Raw genomic sequence first — 18,051 nt, forward strand, 5'->3', positions numbered from 1 at the left:
AAACTGACAATGACAGAGTACTATCATCTAATAGATAGTAGTCCCCAAACGTCTCTCAGTTGACCCTTTCCTGTCTACAGGTCTGAATTAGAATCCAATTAAGAATCACGTTTGGCATTTATTTACCATCTAACTTTGGTCTCCTTTAATCTAGTACAGCCCCTTGTCTTTTTGTTTGTTTTACATGATGCTGACATTTTTGAAGAATCCAGAAATCCAGATGAATTGAAGCATAGGATGGCTTCAATTCTGGATTAGCCCAATAGACTCATTATTATATTCAAGTTAAACATTTTTGGCAAGAATGCTACACAGGAGCTTCTTGGATTTTGCATTGCACCACATCAGAAAGCACATAATGTCTGTTTGTCTCATTATTAGCAATACTTACTTCGATTATTTGGAACTGGGAGAACATAGCTCCTTGTTTTCGTTTTGCAACCAGGAAATACTCTGTGGTATATTTTGAAACATGTAAACTTCTTGTCCCTCCATAATGCCCCAATCTTGGTGTTTAAGCAAAAGGATGATCACCTAATTTTTTCATTCCTTTCACATTTATTAGTTGTCATTCTTATTTAAATAAAAGATTTACCTTCTGTCTCCCCCACTTTTTGTGGCTATCTCACGGATTCTTTCTTTGTTCAACGTGTTATAATCTATCATTATCATTATTCCTTTTCATGCTGAAATTATAGGCAATTTGGCCAATGGAAGCCCATAGGCTGACTTTTGTGTCTTGTGCACATGACTGCGTCATTCTTGGAGTGCTTTAGTGCAGGATTTTCTAGGTGTACTTTGAATTTTCCCTGCCTACACTTGAAATCAAGCATCTCTTCTAGAAGCCTTGTTTTCTTCTAGATAGGAGTGGTATTTAGAAACCAAGATCTTGGCACTAGTTGCACTCATTGCTACTAGGATGTCATGGCTTCTAGGTTCTTTCAGCAACCAGTTAGAATATTTATCTTTGAAAACATCATGAGTTCATATGGGTTGTTCCAGTTAGAGTTCTTCTTCATCTCCTCCCCATTCCATATTCATATCTCTTTTTTTCCCATAGTGAGGAACCTGATTGTCAAATACCATTCTTTTTACTAATGTTTTCTATCCTCTATGAAAACATTTTAGATTAGTACTCTAATAGGACTACAAGCAAAAAACCCACTATGTAGAGTTTAAAATTTCTTTCCTAGTTTTCTATTTCTTTAGACTATATTCCATTAAGGGTATAGAACATAGCTGCTGTGTTTGTGAGTAGCTTAATATTTTTTCTGTTTGATTATACTATCAATTTGTTTAAAAATTAGGTTTGTTTCTGTTTGTATTCAGTTATATGGTTAGATGTTTACATCTTTTCTGATTTGATTCTTTTAATTTAAAATATTTGTATGTTTCAAATGTTAAACTATATTTAAAATATATCAGAGACATCTCATTCTTATTTCTATCCCTTCTACCACATTCTTTACCTTTATAGGTAATAGTTATGGTTGTTGCATAGTCTAAACTATCTAGTTTAGGCAATTTTTTGGTGAAATTAGCAGCATCTACCAACTCACACTATATATTCATATTTGTTAATCTTTCTGTATATATTCATGTGCATCTTACTTTGTTCACCTGAAAATATGTCCTTGAAATCACTTCCTATCACTTCATAGAGAACAACTCATTCTTTTGCATAGCAGTATATTATTCCATTGTGTGGATTTCCCATAGTTTATTTAATCAGTCTTCTAATAGGCATTTAAGTTATTTATAGTATTTTGCTACAATAAATACTTCTGCAATGAATAATTTTGTTTGTATCAGTATGTGCATTGTTTTGTATTTAAGAAGGGATATTGTTGTCTTAAGGGCTTAGATTTCATTGTCATCTAGGAGCCAGGGAAAAAGAAAGAATCAATAGAATTGAGTAAGAAATGAGTGGCAGACCTTTGAAGAAAGGGGTTGGATTAAATGAAACTGATAAAGGGAAAAGATGCCAGATTCAGTAGCTGATAAAGTGCTAGACCAGTGCCACACAGTGCCTGAAGACATGCAAAAGCCATACAGGACAGACTCATGAAGGGAATGGAAAGAAGTTGTAAGGGCCCAGACGTTTGGAGCCTAACAAATTTCCTGGTGGCTGAGTGGACTTGGAAGGAGAGAATTCTACGAAAAACAAAGCTACTTACTCTCCAAAATACCTGTGCTTGGGCAAGGCTCATCTCCTTAGTAGTCATTATAGAAGCAGGGACAGAATTTGTTTCCAAGTTTCATGACTTTTAAACCCCTAGAACTCTCAAATAATCTTAGGAAAGAAGAAGAAAACTCAAAATATTACTGAGACTGAACTTTCTACCAGTCAGAAGAGAAAAATAAAGAAAGAATGTTTCATTGCTTCCACTGTTGTGAAACAAATTCATTCCTGTTCCCAAAGTGATTTATTATGTGTGTGTGTGTGTTTATAGAAATGGTATTCTAAATATTTACTGAATGACATAACCTTTTCTTCTATGCCTTATTTTTTTTATTTAACAAAATATATTGGACATCTTGCATTTTTTCAACACCTGAAAAGTGTCTAACTATATGGATACATGCTGTCTTGTTCTTCATAAGGTGCTGTTGGAAGAAACAAGTACTAAGAGATCCAGAAGGTATTACATTGACTTTGTAGAAGCAGAGTTTGCAGCTGATTGTACTGTTCTAAGAAAGTTTTAGCTCTAGGAAAGTGTGCATTCATGTTTTTCATAAAGAAAATAATTGCACAGTATTCTTTGTATTTTTTCAACACTGACAGATGGTAAGTGAACAGCCTGGGGGGAGGAGAAGTGACCCAACTTGCTTCTGCAGTATTAGAAAAGATATCAAAGTAAGAGGCAGACACTCCCAGTGCCAAAGATTTTGTTTTCTTTCTTACTCATCTCATTCAAACTGATCACGAATTGCTTTATTGCATTCTATGGTGTCACTTCATAATAAAGTAATTCCTTTTTACCTTTACATTGAAGGAGTGTCTTGGCCTATGATAAAATGATTTCCTCAGTTCACCCAAGGTTGAAAGTAATGGTAGTGAAAATTATTCAGAAATCTGTCATAATCATAGCAATAGTATAAGAAACACAGAATATATAAATGTACTATTCAGCATCAAAAGACAAAAGGAAACTTTCTAATGAACATTACCCTGTGGGTTTCAGGAAGCACAAGAAGTCAGGACAAATTTTGATGCTATTCCCTCCCACCACACGTTTATGAGAATTGTAGTGCTTTGCACAACGCTAGACTTAGGTTGTCAGTTTAATAAACAGTAATATTGAGAGATTTTCTGTATTGCCAGTGAAAATTACTTTATCCATTTTTTCTTTGTGTTTAGCATATTTGTAGAATCAGCCTAACAGTCTCTAAAGTAAAACTCTAAGACATCCAATTTGCATATATTCTTGAAAAAAAAAAAAAGGTTTGTTAGTGCATTGAAAAAGGCTTTTGTCTAATGAGGCTGCTGGTGGTGGGGAAATATGAATAATAAATAGTCCATATGCTTAATTTATGTTTTCAAATATATCGCATATCCAAAATAGCAGGTAGAATTGACAATAGTAATGATTGAAAAGTGCCATATAATAGAAAGAGTACAAAAACTCAAGTTAGAAAATTTGAGTTTTGGTTCTAATTTTGTCACTAGTTAACTAACTGACTGTGGGTAAGTCACTTTCAGCGTAATTATCTGACAAACAGTTTGTAGGTGTGTTAGTGGGGAGTGGTTGCTAGACTATGTGATTGTCAAAGTCCTAATGATTTTTCTGCTTCTCCTGACAATAAGCTTTGCACAAAAGTAACATGTGTTTAAGTTAATGTAATGTGATTTAACACTCCAAAAATTTCTCTAGAGTTACATAAGCTTTTTTTTCAAAAATTTGTTTATTGATGGCATATTCTGGCAAATAGAGAATATTTATTTTCATGGTATAGGTGATAAAACCAATAATATTCATATACTTTTTTCTCAAAGGTCAGTATATTACAGACATATAACTACAATTCAGAATCTCTAATTATTTATTTATTTCTTTCACAAATATAGTAATTCCCCCTTGATTCCCAATGGATGCCTGAAACTATGGATAGTACTAAACCCTATGACCTATGCATATTGTGTTATGTGTTTTCCTATACATACATGCCTATGACATTTAATTTATAAATTACACACAGTGAGATTAATAACAGTCACTAACAATAAAATATAATACTTATAACAATATGCTATAATAAAAACTCTGTGAATGTGGTCACCCGCCCACTCAGCTCCCCAGTAGCTGAGAGATAGCAAGAGCATGAGATTTCAGCATGCTACTCAGAATGGCACGCGATTTGAAACTTATAAATTTTTTGTTTCTGGAATTTTCCCTTCAATATTTTCCGGCTGGGGTTGATCATGGGTAACTGAATCCTCAAAATGCGAAACTGTGGATAAGGGGAGGCTACCGTATTCACTTACTGCACACCAGGAAGGGACTAACGTGAATTGATCACTTAGCATGCCAAGAAGTTTGAAAGCAAAGACTCTGGAATCAGAATCTGAATGTTAGTCCTAACTGCTGTTTCTTAGCTGTGACCTCGGGCAACTTACATGACCTTTAGGTGGCAGAGAGAAGTTTATGAGGTAAGTCTCAACTCTTTGAAGGTGAAACATAGCTGCTTAAACACTTTAGCTATTCTATTTCTGGTGCAAGTGTGCTATAAAATATTGCTTATGAATCTGGATTACTATAAAATTTTAAGTAGAAAATTATATGTAATTATCAGAGTATATATTAAGCTTACCTTTATAAATGATCTAAGTTGGTAACAGCCAAGGTCATTAGTTAATATGATGATCATACATTGTGAACTAAAATAGCACCTAGAAGGAAAAAAAAAACATCTGAAATACTAAGTAAGAACCAACTCTCAAGGTAAGACATCTGGAACACTGGGTCAGGGATATGGAAACCCTGCAGAGAGATGACACACTGCCTGGCTATTCAGTCCAGGATCCCTCTGATAGAAGCATCAAGGATTATATTACATTCATTTTAGCAAATAAAAACCTTGAACGGCCACCTAAAAAGTAAAAGCTTTGACCTCTGCTCTTGGAGAGCTATTCAGGTTGTTTGATCGGATATATTGTCTATGAGGGTCTCCGTGTTTTGAGCCAAGAATCAAAAGAAAAAAAACAGGTGCCTCCTCCCTCCATTTCTTTTTTTGTTTTCTCTGGGTAAGTAAAGATGGGACAAATAATCTTTTAAAATTAAATCTGTGATTTTAGTTTTAGTTCCTGGGCAGCCTTAAGGTAAAAGAAAATAATCTTTAAAATCCTTTAGGTATTACAAATTCAGATCCCAAAGTGATGCTATCTTACAGTCAAGCATAAAATGGGAGTGCTAGTACTTTTACAAGGCTAGCTGGTGAATTAAGTGAAATAACGTTTGAGCCGCTGAGCTATAACCTTGTAACCAGTCTCTACTTTGCCACACATTCATGAGGAAAGTAGATGTGAGTTCACACACAATACCTAAAAAATCATGAATGTTTTCTCTATATATCTCTTGGGAGCACTAGGGAGGAGCTTAGACAGCATGCCACACAGAAAACCAAATCTTTACCCGTTTGTATTCCTTAGATCCAACCCCACAGGGCAGCTGCGTCAATCATTGCTAATTCTCCTCTACACTCTTCTTAAAACTACTCTTTCCTTCCTTCACCTTGTTTCTTCTCTTCCTCTTCCACTCACCTGCTGTGGCCCGCTCCTTGTTCTATACAACAATCTGATCTTGGTTCCTTCCACTGAGTTCCAACTGAATACACTTTCCCTAGTGATCCTCCAATCCCATGGCTTTATGTAACATACATATGCTAATATCCACCAAATTTTCATATTTAGTAAGTGTCTATAGAGTCTGATAACCACTACAGACTCTTATAGCCAACTACCAACTTAAATGTTAACTCCAAGTAACATGCCCAAAATGGAACCTTTGATTCACTCTTCTATTCTGCCCTGTATCAGCAAATGGCACCATCATCCACTAACTTTCTTAAAGGGAAGAGCTAATTTATCCTTTTCCTTAATCGTTACACTGAATCCATCAGCAAAACCTTTCCTTTCTGACTTAAAACAGATCACAAATCCATCCACTTCCATCATCCTAGATTCAGAAATAATCACTTCTGAAACCTCAAACTGGACACATAATTATTGATACTTGACAGTGGGCTTTTAAAACTGAAACTATAATTTTTACAAAAATTTTGTAATTTATATCATGAAGTTCTTCTGCTTGAATCTCTCCAAAGGCTTCCACTGTATTTGGGGCAAACTGAAAATTCTTACAATACCTGGTTCCAGCTTTCTAACCCCCAACCTCATTTTATAACACACCCTCATCTCTCAGAACATCTCACACATTGTAGCCTTCCCCTTTGTCTCCTATTTCAAGCAGGGCCTTTGCACTTGCATATCCTATGACCAGAATCTTATTCCCAGCTCCAAATGATTGTCTTCTTTTTTCATTCATGTATCAGCTCAATTATCACCTGCAATGAGAAGCCTTCCCTTACCACCATTATCTGACAAATCTTCCTTCCAGTCAGTCCATTTTGTTTTCTTAACATCAGTCATAACTCTGAGTAAGAATTCTGTTTATTTGTGCACACATTTGTTAATTTTCTGTCTTCTGTCTCTCTGGCATATGTCTTATTTGAGGGTAAATGCCAGGGAGACAGGAACCATATTTTTCATGTCTACAGTTATAATTACACAGCCTAGAACACTGAATGGTACAATAGATACTGAACAATTAGTAGCAGAATGACTGCTGAATGGAGGAAAGACCTTTACATTTTTTTCAAATCACTGTCACACTGTTCTCCTAGTGAATCATTGTGCCCACTGAGGACACTCAGGCTTTCTTCTAGGAAATCTTCCTTTCCTATGTCTTGCTAGGTTAAGAGAGATAATTCAAATGCCATTACTTATTTATCTCTCTTTTTTTGTTTTTGAGACACAGTGTTGCTCCTGTTGCCTAGACTGGAGTGCAGTGGTGTGATCTCGGCTCACTGCAAGCTCCATCTCCTGGGTTCAAGCAATTCACCTGCCACAGCCTCCCCAGTAGCTGGGATTACAGGCCTGCACCACCACTCCTGGCTAATTTTTGTATTTTTAGTAGAAACAGGATTTCTCCATGTTGGACAGGCTTGTCTCTCAAACTCCTGACCTCAGGTGATCCGCCCGCCTCAGCCTCCCAAAGGGCTGGGATTACAGGCGTGAGCCACTGCACCCAGCTGGCATTACTTCTCTTAACTGCATTGTTTATCACTGTTTCTTCTATTGTATCTTGAAGCCAAATAATTAGAAAATGTTCTTGAGAGTAAATCCAGAAGTTCTCAGACTTGATTTCATCAGCATTCTCCACATCTATCTAGCAAGAGAAGGGAGATAGATGGATGTCCATGCAGTTCACTCCCTTATGTTTATACCTCTTCCCACAGTGAAATACTCACACGGGTATCACCAACCCTCAAGTATGAGACTATCTTGCATGTGTCAGCAAATTGCATAACCATCCTGCAGTCCGTAAGGCACACAGAATTTAATGTCAAGACTTGCACAGACATTCTATTTAAGATCAAATCTGGCACATCAAAAGCAAAAGAGTCACCACAGTTTAGTTTACCCACATCTTTAACTGTCCCTTAGGAGTTTCCTAGGAGTCCCCAGCTTTGTTAAATTGTGATCATTTTCGCAGTAATTCTTGCTCATCCAGCCACCTTTGGCACCTTCAATTTATTTATTTATTTTTATTTGTGCAAGTTTATGTGGTATGTGAACCATTTTCTTACATGTATATAATATGTAGTGATCAAGTCAGGGTACTTAGGGTGCCCACCAACTGAGTACAATATATTTTGGTTAAGCATTGTCACCCTACTCTGCTATTAAGCATTGAATTTATGCCATCTTACTGTATGTTTGCATCCTTTAACCCAGTTCTTTTCATCCTTATCCCTTCCCCCAACTCACGCTTTCCAGTCTCGTTATCTATCATCTCACTCTCATGTGATCAAACTTTTTAGCTCCTACATGTAAGAGAGGACATGCAATATTTGTCTTTTTGTGTCTGGTTTATTTCATTTAAGATAATGACCTCCAGTTTCATCCACGCTGCTGCCAATCATACAATTTCATTTTTTTAATGGTTGAATAGTATTTCATTGTGTATATAACACATTTTCTTTACCCGCTCACCATGGATGGACACTTAGGCTGATTCCACATCTTTGCTATTGTGGCATATCTGACTGAAACCCTCTTCTTTAGTCTTGATCCCTGAGGGCAGCCATGTTGTTCCCCTTCTCTTTCTCCTCTTAAACAAGGTTCAGTAATAACATGTATTTCAATGACCTCTTCAGTTTGAGGCGAAACCTAAATCTGTTCAGCGGTGTTTTGCTGTAAATTGTTCAGAGCCTGACTTGTGTTTTTGATTCTTTAAGCTGTGCTCCACTATACCTTGCCAGAGGGCAGACTGAAGAAGTCAGTTCAGTCTGAATACCAGTAGAAAACACCTGTCTCCTCTGTGGCCATGTGCCGTTACGAGTTTTACACATGAATCCTAGAAACTCCCCACAATACTGCAGACCAGCTGCTCTCAACCTTTTTGGCACCAGGCACCAGTTTCATGGAAGACCGTTTTTCCATGGATGGGGTCGGGGAGTAGTGTTTCAGGATAAAACTCTTCCACCTGAGATCATCAGGCATTAGTTAGATTCTCATAAGAAACACACAACCTAGATCCCTTGCATGCACAGTTCACAATAGGGTTTGTGCTCCTATAAGAATTTAATGCCTCCGCTGATCTGACAGGAGGCGGAACTCAGGCGGTAATGCTCACTTGCCCATGCTCACCTCCTGCTGTGCCACCCGCTTCCTAACAGGCCATGGACCAGTACCTGTCCATGGCTCCGGGGTTGGGGACCCCTACTATAGACTATTCTGGAGATGCCTGACAATCCACTATGGGACCAGCTTCTTGGTGGCCTCAATCTTCAGAATAATTATGATGGAACATGAAGACACTAGCCTTCATCAATTCCTAGCCTCTGATCGCCCCACCAGACTTTCTGTTGTGTGATCTAACTACCATTCTGAGTCTTCTCTCATCTCTAGCAAAAGGTTCCTCATCAGTTTCTCTAGTTTTGAGTAGCAAGCAGTTTAAATCATACATGCTTTATAGCTTGTATGATTGCTTGTCCAGGCTGAGGCAGACATGATTAGACTGATACAGTCTCCTTGCCTCAAATTCTTTCACTCTATCTTCTCCAGTATCACCTGGTTCATATTACTGTCATCTTTTTTCTGACTCCGGTATCAGCCTCCTAACTGGTGTCCCTGCATCTGCCTTTGCCCCAATTAACTTTTTGTACACCGTATAGCCTGGATAATCTTTTCAAATGTTATATGTGATCATGTCACTCTCTTGCTTAAGCATTTTAAAGATTTCCCATTGTTAGGGTAAAGACCAAAATCTTCAATATGGCCTTTAAGTAGAGTGATCATACAGTTTTCTTAGTGAACAGAAAACTCAAATTGCATTTGAGAACGAAAGGGTGTGCTGTTGTTAATTATGCTGAGACAGCAGGCACAAAGGTTGGGTGTCAGACACACTGGGGGAAATGTCTTACTCCAAGCCTCTGCATTTGAGTGTCCCTGACTCTCTTTCCAGCCTCCTGCCTCACGTCACTCGATCTTGCTTTCTACCCTTAGTCACACTGGCCTTCTCTTAATTCTCAAACGTGCTGTGCCATTTTAACTACAGAAGCACTTTTTCCTCTGTCTGGATTGTTCTTGCATCCACCTCAGCCCCACCCTTCTCTTTGCATAGTTACGTTTCTTAAATAAAATCTTACTCTAACATCATGCCTCAACTCATGATCATTTCTTCAGCAAACTTCACCCTCGCTGCCTGAACCAGTTCTTCCATTCTGCACTGTCTGCACCTGATGCCTCACTGACATTCACTTACACTCTTCTAAAGTTTACATTTATTGATGTGATTATTTCATCAAGTTTGACTCTCTCCGACTAGACTATGGGAGCAGCAGAAGGCATAGCACTATTTTATCTTTGCACTTGGAAAGTGCCCGACACATGGTAGTGCCTTCTTAACAGCTGTTGAGTAAGCTAATTAATACTGTGCTTACTCTCACAGAGTTTATACAGGAGACTTAAGGTATAAATAAAGTACACTTCCACAAGAATAGTCACCATGTTTGTGAGTTGTTTTAGAGCACATTTTGTTTTCTCTTTTAAAAATATCAAATTCAAGCTATCTTCAATGCTTACCTACATATGCTACATAGCCATTTAAATTTCTCCTTCTTTTGGAAAAAAAATAAAGGAAAGTGAATGTTCTGGTCTGCATAAGATGAGGTGACCAGCATGGGAATTCAAACTCCTGGTTCAATGACTATTCCACATTCATGAAATGATGAAATGAATAGTCCATAGTATATCCAATACTTTAATTTCAGACACATTCACAATCAATACTGATCATCACAGTCTAGTCAATTGTTCAGTGATCCGTGTCGATCATGACGACAGCTGAAATTCATTGATTGGGTATGTCCTACACTGGCATAGTTGCCATCGGAAAAAGGATTTTTCAGGGAAGCAAGACCAAGCTTAAGCCAATTTGTAAAACAACTGTCAAATGTCACATGAGTCCTCAGATGGTCTTTTACCCTCAGAGGATTCCTGTAATTCAAGTGCCAAATTCTTGAGATGTATCCCCATCCTGAACAAAACTTACTTTCAGAAAATTATCCGTTATGTACGTGGTAAGAATTCTAACTTCAGTTATGAACACTTCAGAATTTTAAGCATCATCTCAATATGCTGAAGGAATAGGAGATTTGGCGTAGGACTTATGGACAATCCTAGGTATTTCCAAAATAAAACCTATTGAGGGCTGTAACAAAGAATTAGTCTCCCTCTCCAGGGAAGGATTCTCTACATTAGTGATTTCACATGCATGTCTAAAATACTGATTCCATTTCTTAAGGTTTCAAGGATCTTTTTCCTTTTAAAAAAATTTTCTTTTCTGCCTGAAGGGTAGTGGATAAGTTTAAACATAATTAAGTATAAAATAGTTAACCAATGTTGTTTTCAGCACAAAATTAAAAAATAAAATTTAAAAAAACCCTCAATTGACACAAAATCTCCTTTAAATAGGTTAGTGATTACAATATCTAACTTATGCCTCCTTAGTAGCTTATACCCAAAAATGTGGAGTTGACTTTGATATAGGCCATCAGACAAGAAAGAGAGAGAGAGAATGAGAGAGAGAGAGAGAGACAGAGAGAGAGAGAAAGAGAGTCCCTATATGTTTTCTATCATCCTCCTTTTCTACCTTATAGCACATGCACACACACACAAACACACACACACACACACACATATACACACACAGAGGCAGGCAAACATAATCTCCTCTTCTGTGACATCAATGCCCAGTCATCAAGTTGTATCTTCAGGGGAGAAGATCATTAGCTAGGTAAGGTTGATAGGAATAAATCATGGAGATTCTATCACACTTTGTCATAGCAAATAGAGGCTGTCAAAAATGTCTGGAAACAGAAAAAAATTTATTGAGAAAACTTAATTTGTATTTTATAGACTTTTAAAACACCCTATCAAAGACCTACAGAGAGTCCATTACTGTATTAGTCTGTTCTCACACTGCTATAAAAAACTACCTGTGACTGGGTAATGTATGAAGAAAAGAGATTTAATTGACTCACAGTTCCACAGGCTGTACAGGAAGCATGGCTGGGAAGGCCTCAGGAAACTTACAGTCATGGCAGAAGGCAGAGGGGAAGCAACTATGTCTTCACATGGCCTGCCTGAGAGAGAGAAGGGGAAAGTGTTACATACTTTTAAACAACCAGATCTCGTTAGAGCTCGCTTACTATCACGAGAACAGCAAGGTGGATGTCCACTCCCATGATCCAATCACCTCTCACCAAGTCCCTCTTTCAACATTGAGGATTATAATTCAACATGAGATTTGGGTGGGGACACAAAGTTAAACTATATTAATTACTTTTCAAGTCATTGTGTTTTCTCATGTCAAACATGGGAAAGAACACAATTAATGGCATAATCCTCTGAAATGTTAGAATATTTCTTATGAAGAAAAGTAAAAGAAACATAATATGCTTCATCCTATGAAAATACAGTGGGAGTTTAAAGATCAAATGATAAAACTATAGAATGAGATGAGAATATTGAAGAGGCATTTCAGCATTCCTTTTTCACTTTAGCTTCATTTTTTTTTGTCAAAATTACTTAAAATTAACTTTAAATGCTTTTTAACTTAAAAGCAGTGTATATAATTTTATGTCCTCCTAATGTCTCATTATTCCCTCAGTACATATGATCATCCCATGTTAACAGTTGTTATTTTAGGATGATAACATTTTGCATAGCTACTTTTTTAGCTAACAGTTTGTAGATCGTAGTATTGTTTGAATTTTAAATAATAAGCATACATTATTTTTAAAGTACAATAAAGTCATCTAAAAACAATATAAAAGAAAGTTAAAATCTCTCTTAAATTAATGTCTGTGGATAAAGAAATCTGTTGAAATTCTTCTTTGCCAATGATTAACCTAATCATTTGCCAATGTTAATGATTAATTAATCATTTTTTATGTAAAAATGATTATATTTTAATCAGTAATTACAGAGTAATTTCACGATGTTTCTTACATGTACATAGAGTTGATTCACTCATAATTCTTATTTTCATTTGTCTTCTGTTGCTGTACTGGCACAAAATCATTTTCTTAAATCCTAAAGTAGAAAAAAAAGTGTGTACAATTAATATACACAGTTTAAAGAAAAACAAAACTAATATCTAGGTCCTTGACACATAGCTTATAAAATGGATTGCTCCCAGAGATTTTGAAGTCCCACTCTCTAAATTTTTTTCTGCCTTGCTCACCTCATTGTTCAGTCTTTGACCTCTTTCTCCTTTGCTTTGCTTTATGAAATGTTCACGTATTTATGTATCAAAAATAAAATACTACTTAAATTTGTCTAGTTTTGAGTCTTACAAAACGAGATCATTATATATATTTATATATATATATATATATATATATATATATATAGTCATTCTTCTGTAACACTGTGTTTTGAGATACATTCATTTTATTTATTTATTTATTTATGGATCATACTATATACTCATCACTACAGAATACTGTATTGTAAGAATATTTCAATTTATTTATACATGATTAATGGATAACTGAGCTGGAACTCAACTTTTAGCAATGAATAAATAATGCTGTTATGAACATTCTTGAACACGTTTCAATGTGCATTTGTAAGAATTTCTCTGGAAGTTAATTCTGCCTGAGTGAATTGCTGGGCTTCAGGAGATGTGCATGATAATATTTACTGAAAATGTCAAAAGCTTTGATGTGGCTTTTACCAATATGCATTTCCTCCAGCTGTGTTTCAGATGTAACATTAATCTGCATTGTTGGTAACATGTGGTACTGCCTGCCTTAATCCTGCCAATCTGATTTGTGGGAAATTGAATCTCTTTGTGGTTATAATTTACATTGTCATGATACCTAACAAAGGTTGGAATATTTTAAAATATAAATGGACCATTTTTTTTCTTAGCTTGTAAAATGCCTGTTCATAATTTTTACTTGTTTATTTGGTCGAGCTTGTTTGTCTTTTAAAAATATATACTATTAATTTATAGTAGTTCTTTATATTCTCTAGTTATTAATCTTTTATAGGTTACAATTGCTAGAAATATCTTCCAGTCATTTGTGGCATACTCTTTCATTCTTTTATGGTTAGCAGAAGTTACTTTTCATGCAGTCTGAAGTTTTGATATTTTCTTTTCTAATTTACAATTATCTACTCTCCTACCGCTAATATCATAAAACACTTGTTTCTTTCTGAAATATTAATATCCTTAATATATCTGATGTTGTTTTAGTTACATATTAGTTACAAATTTAATTTATATTTTTATTTACCACTTGTTTGAGTACTCCTTTCTTTATTGACTTGCAGTTCAAATTCCACACTTAAGATTTTCATATTTAAGTGGGTTTGTTACTGAGCTCAGTATTTCATTTATTTGCTGTATTTATCAATCTGAATAAATGCCACACTGTAATTACTATGGCTTCATAAAAAGTCTTAACAACTGATAGGATAGATTCTTTGTCTGATTCTTCAATAGTGACTTGTCCATTCCTGACTTTCTTACCTGCACTATTTTATAATTGTTTTAACAAATTTTACCCAAAACTCTTATAGTTTTCACTGTAATTGCTTTAAATCTATAAATCAAATTTAATATTCTATCCATAAATATAGTGTTTATTTAAAATTTTAAACGTCTTTCAATATAATTTTTATAATTTTCCATATGAAGATCATTGATATTAATTGGTCAGCATTATTTTTCATATATGTATCTGACCATAATATAAATACATAATCTAAATCTAAATATATTATATATAAAGTTTATTTTTTCTAGTTTAAAAGTTAATTTTTCTATACTACTTCTTCAATCACAAATCTATGTATTTTAACATAAATATATTTAAATAAATTGAAGCTTTTATCCTTATCTAAACAGTGCAATAATTTTACAATTCCTTAATTTTGAGCATCCATTACATGATTATAAATGTTGTATGCAATCAGTATTTATTTAGATTTACTAAAATTTTAACTCATACACATCTTTTCTTGCCATACCTTTTTGCATGTTATATTTTATATTTGAGCTAAATTCCCTGAGCCCAAAATACATTATTTAAAATTTGCTTTAATTAGAGTCTGCTAGTGGTAAACTCAGTTATTTTCAGAAAATATTTTATTTAACCTATGTTCTAAAAGATTTTCAGAGTATAAAAACTCAGATATACCACTATCTTTCTCTCAGTACATTGAAAATATTATCCCACCGTGTTCTACTTCTATTCTTGAGGTCAGGATGTCAGCTGTCAGTCTAATTGCCACCCTTTATAGAAAATTATTTTTCTCCAACTTTGTCTTTGCTTTTTGTAATGTCACTATAATGGGTCTAGGGCTTGATTGCTTTATTTTTCCTGTCAGAATATGTTGGGCTTCTGAGTTGTAAAATTGTTCTCTCCCAACAGTTCATAAAAATTTGTATTTTGAGTATTTCCTTTTCACAATTTCCACGAATATCCTCTCCTAAAACACCAACTAGATACGTTAAAACTTCTCCTTTTATTCTCTATGCCTTTTAATCTTGCTTTAGTATTTCCCATTTCTTTGTTTTGCTATGTTATAGCCTGGGTAATGACTGGGTTAATATCCCACTTTACAAATAATCTCTTCTGTCCAGTCTTCTTTTCAAACTATTCATTGAATTTGAAATCCTTGCTTTTATGTGTTCAATTTATAACATTCTATTTGGATACTTTTCAAATTTGTGTGATCTTTTGAAAATAGTGTTCTCATATGTTTCTATTTGTGATTTCTCTTTCATATTTTTAAATATTAAGGATCTGAAAGAGTAGCTGTCTGCAGACACTCTGTCATGGGACATCATTTCCTTGGGTGGTTTTATCACTCTTATCTATGAGCTCATGTTCCTCAGAACTTATCTGTGGAAATACTTTCATTCTGGATTGAAGTTGTGTTCCCCTAGAAAAGAACTACTCAGGTATTGTGAATTTTGATTGTAAAGATACATCCAATTTGTGTTTACAAATACTCAGGGACTATATTTATATTTTTTATCACGCAGTGCTAAGGCCTAGACAGGCAAATTTCTGCAGTTTCTTCTGTGCAATTAGCTTATGTTTTTTAGAATTCTGGCTTCGTTTCCTATCAAACTGCCTACCTTGGATTTCTAAACTCTAGGATTTCTCTCTAGTCTACACTGAACATTGTAAAGAATCCCAATATTCATCAATAGTGTATTGGATGAATCAATTATGATTTATCTGTGCAACATACCCTACACATCAAATAGAAAAAACTTGCTGGTTGCTACAGCATATATTCATGCTTTCAGACAAAATGTTAAATAAAAGGAATGAAACATAATTTTTTTTTTTTTTGAGACGGAGTTTCACTTTTGTTGCCCAGGCTGAAGTGCAATGGCACAATCTCGGCTCACTGAAACCTCCACCTCCCGGGTTCAAGTGATTCTCCTGCCTCAGCCTCCTGAGTAGCTGGGATTACAGGCATGCTCCACCACACCCAGCTAATCTTTGTATTTTTAGTAGAGACAAGATTTCTCCATGTTGGCCAGGCTGGTCCCGACCTCCTGACTTCAGGTGATCCACCCGACTTGGCCTCCCAAAGTACTGGCATTACAGGTGTGAGCCATCACGCCTGGCCAACATAAAATATTTATAACATGTAATTCTATTTATATATAAAGTCTAAAAATAGCAAAACTAACTCACAGTTTTAAAATCAGATTAGTGGTTACACCTTGAGAGCATTTGTGACTGGGATGAGAGTGACTGCTGGAGGACTAGTTTTGTTTCTTGGTCTCTCTGGTATTACATGGGAGTTGTTATGCAGGGGTATGTTCATTTTGTGAAAACTCATTGAACTAAACATCTATTCTTTGCTTTTCTGTATGCATGCTATAGTTCAATAAGAAGTTCGCTAAACTTTTCTTTTGTTCCAAAACTGTTTGTTGTCTAGCCCATTCTTTCTCCATTAATATGAATATTTAACCTGAGAGAGAGAGGGAGAGACAACCAACATGCCTGCAAAAACAACAAATGGGACAGTTGCCTGGATGGGCCTCCTCCCGAATACTGGCTCCCAATTCCATAGTATGCCATTGGCATTAGGAACACAGGCTCATATTTGCTCTTCCATGAAGTAATTGCTGCTTCCTGACACATGATGATTAGAGGTGCAAGCATTCTGGGTTGGAATCCAGACTTTGTCATCTACTAGCTAGTTTGGGTTAGATACTAACTTGTTTAAACCTCAGCTGTCTCATTAGCAATTTGGGGATCATCATAGTACCTGAATGAAGAGATTATCCTGAGGATTTAAATGAATAATGTGTATAACTCATTCCCACTGCATCTGCATAGTAAACTCTGACAGATTAGATATTATTATTATCATTATTAACCTTTCATTTTTAAAAATTTCTTCTTACATTCTCTGTCCCTAATTTATTTAGAATAGAGCATCATCTATTTTGATTCTCATCTATCTACTTTCCTTATTGTCACCCTCCTTTCCATCATGCTACAGACCAAAGTAGATGGTGGCAGAGTGCCTGGGTACTTTTATGATTTCCAAGAGTGCTCTTAAAAGCTAACATGCAAATTGAAGAGAGGTAATAGCTTGATCTAAAATGAGAGAGAAAGACTTGTGTTCTCACATATTAGAGCAAAAGCCTTAAAACTTCTCTAGGTACTAGAGAAAAATAAAATAGTCTGCATTTAGACCTGGTGTTAAATAAAATATTTTTGACAAGGATGGTGAGAAGAAGTCTATCCACTTCACATGCAGGTCTAGCATACAATGTAATTACAAATAACCTCCCACAGGAGTGGCTGCAAAGGTGGCTCTGTGCAATTAGTGCTAATGATGTGTGTTATTTATTACCTGTGTTATTTAATCTTTAGTCTTCAGTTTGTGAACTTCCTTTAGTTATGAAGCTTCATGACTAAATAAAAAGAGCTTTGGTGAGGTGGGCATACCAATTTAAAAGTTCTCTTTGTATTATCCGTGTATTGAGTTATATACATAGAATTACACCTATAAATAAGTATACTAATATATTATAGAGTGATAAAGACTAAAAGAACAAATTTACATAAAGTTCCTAGCACAAAGTAGGTCCTCAAAAAATGATGCATTCTTCTGAGATCAGATGAGAGTGTTGACCTGGAGGTATAAACTGAGAATGGAAAGGAAGAAACATCAGGAACCTACTTCTTCACTCCTTAGAAAATCCTATTTCC

The sequence above is a fragment of the Rhinopithecus bieti genome, unplaced genomic scaffold, assembly GCF_001698545.2.
Source record: "Rhinopithecus bieti isolate Rb0 unplaced genomic scaffold, ASM169854v2 scaffold_26532, whole genome shotgun sequence".
Classification (NCBI taxonomy): Eukaryota; Metazoa; Chordata; class Mammalia; order Primates; family Cercopithecidae; genus Rhinopithecus; species Rhinopithecus bieti.